The following is a 2491-nucleotide window of genomic DNA, read 5'->3' as shown; positions in this document are numbered from 1 at the left end:
TGGGTGGCCAATCCTTCTTCCTAGTCTGTCTTAATCTGAATGTTCAGATTTAGAGGAGTATCTGACAGACAGCAATTTGTGATGCAGTGAAAGATAAATCCCTTATTGTGGAGTTACCTCCATTAAAAATGTTTCCAAAAACTGCTTCCATATAAGTTTACATGAATATATTTCAGGTTTTTTGTGGTATTTGTGTATTAAATGAGTAATGTTTCATTTACTCCTTCATTTTGGAGTTCACGCTGAGACTGTAATTCTAAATAAATGACAAATCGATTCATTAAATTATTGAAGTTTAATTAAATTCATTAAGTTTAATTCATTAACTCACTGAATCATTCCTAAAATGTCACTGTAAAAACTAAAAAGAAATGGGATAGGAAAACTGAACAGGTTAAGGATGAGAGTAGAGATGTGGGTAAAGCATCCCCAGCCTGCTTCTTGTAATCCTCATAAGGTTGGATTTTGTTTTGCTAAGCAGTCAGCACACATTTTTGTTTGTTTGTTTGTTATATTTTTATTTGTGTGTGTGTGTGTGTATCGTCAAATCATAGCTGACTGGTACAGGAGGATATTGCTTCTCCTACTCTGGCAGAGCATCTGGTGGATTTGAACCGTGTACCCCTGGGATTGCAGTGCAGCTTCTTGCCACTAGGCCACCAGAGCTCCCCAGCACACGTTTTTAAAAGAAGTACTATTTAAAGTACCTTAAATAAATGTTTTCTTTTTAGTATATGTGCTGCCGAACGAGCACATAAATGTTTTCTTTTGTTGGCCTACTGAACTGAGAATATTTCACAAAAAAGTTACAAAATTTTTTTTTTCTTCTCAAGAAAAAGGACAATCTGTAAGAATAACTGAGGTTAACAAAGAAATAGCACAATTGATATAAAATTGTTATGTGCTGTCCAGTCACTTGTGAGTCATAGTGACCCTCTAATACAGTAGCTCTGAGCTCTGCTCTGTCCTGAGCCAGTCTCCAACACACTTACCCCCATTATCCTAGTTGCTGTGTCACTACATCTCATCTGGAGTCTTCCTCTCCTGGACTGTCCCTTCACTTTTCCAAGCATGATGTCCTCCTCCAAGGACTGGTGCCCCCTGGACACATGCCCAAAGTATATGAGATAGAGTTTCAAAATCCTTGCCCCCAAGGGGCAGCCAACATTCACCCTCTCCAGTATAGACCTGTTCGTTCTCTTGGCAGTTCATGGTATGTTTAATACTCTTCTCCAGAAATACAACTCAAAAGCATCTTCTATCATCCTTAGTCATTATCTAGCTCATCGATGCTTAGCAAGTAACTGTGAAGACCATGACTTGGATTGGGCACACCTTAAGTCTCTAGACTGACATCATTACTCCTTAAACTCTGGAGGGGTCCCTAACAGCAGACTTTCCCAATGCAATTCGTCTTTTGATTTCCTGGCTACTGGTACCAAGAGTGTTGATTATGGAGTCAAGCAAGCTAAAATTGTTAACAATCTCAATTTCATTTCCATCTATCATGATGCTGCCATTTGGCCCAGAGGTGAGAATCTTCATTTTCTTGATACTGAGCTTCAATCCATATTAAAGATTATAGTCTGACCTTCTGCAGCAAATACTTCATGTCCTCCTCAGTTTGAGCAAGCAAGTTTGTAGCAGCTGCATAGCACAGGCTGTTAATGAGTCTTTCTCCAATCCTAATGCCACATTTCACCTCCTAAAGTTCAGCCTCCCAAATGATCTGCATACAGACTGACAGGGTACAGAGATAGGATACACCCCTGAAACACTCCTTTCCTGATTTGAGATCATGCAGCATTTCTTTGTTCTGTTCCAAGGACTGCTTCCTGGTCCAAGGATAGGTTTTGAGTAGGCACAATCAAGTGTTCTGGGATTCCCAATCCTCACAAGGGTAGCCATAATTTCTCAAGGTCCATATAGTCAAATGCCTTTGCATAGTCAATGAAACACAGACAGACATTTCTCTGGTACTATCTGCTTTTAGATAAAATCCATCTGCTATTGGCTATAATGTCCCTAGTGCCACAGTCTCTTCAAAACCACGCTTACACATCTGGCAGGTCTTTGTAGAAGTAAGCATGACCATTAAAAAAAAAAGTGAAGAGTGATCAAGATGGTGTTAAAAGGCTAAGTACAAACTTTTGTATCAACTACAATTCTGAATATCTGAAAGGGAAAAGAGGGAGAAAAAAAGGAAGCAAATATTAAAAAAATCTTGAATACTGACAAAGAAAACATCCACTAAATGTAATACTGGCCAGGACCTTCAGCACTTGACCAAAGGGCTAAAAAGGGCAGTCAAAGCTCAAGAACATCATCAGCATCCAAGATTGCAAGGGAGAGGGGAGACAACACTGGGAGGGGGAGACCAGTAGAGGGGTTGGAAGAACCAGCAGCGAGGGGCAGACAGAAAGGGGGGAGCAGCCATGGGAGGGACAACAGCAAGGGTGATAGCAGCAGGGGACAGTAGTAGCGGGGGGGG

This window comes from Elephantulus edwardii, unplaced genomic scaffold, assembly GCF_000299155.1.
Source record: "Elephantulus edwardii isolate Elephantulus edwardi_28Jun2011 unplaced genomic scaffold, EleEdw1.0 scaffold00298, whole genome shotgun sequence".
NCBI classification, from domain to species: domain Eukaryota; kingdom Metazoa; phylum Chordata; class Mammalia; order Macroscelidea; family Macroscelididae; genus Elephantulus; species Elephantulus edwardii.
Note: the sequence above shows the minus strand (reverse complement) of the source record.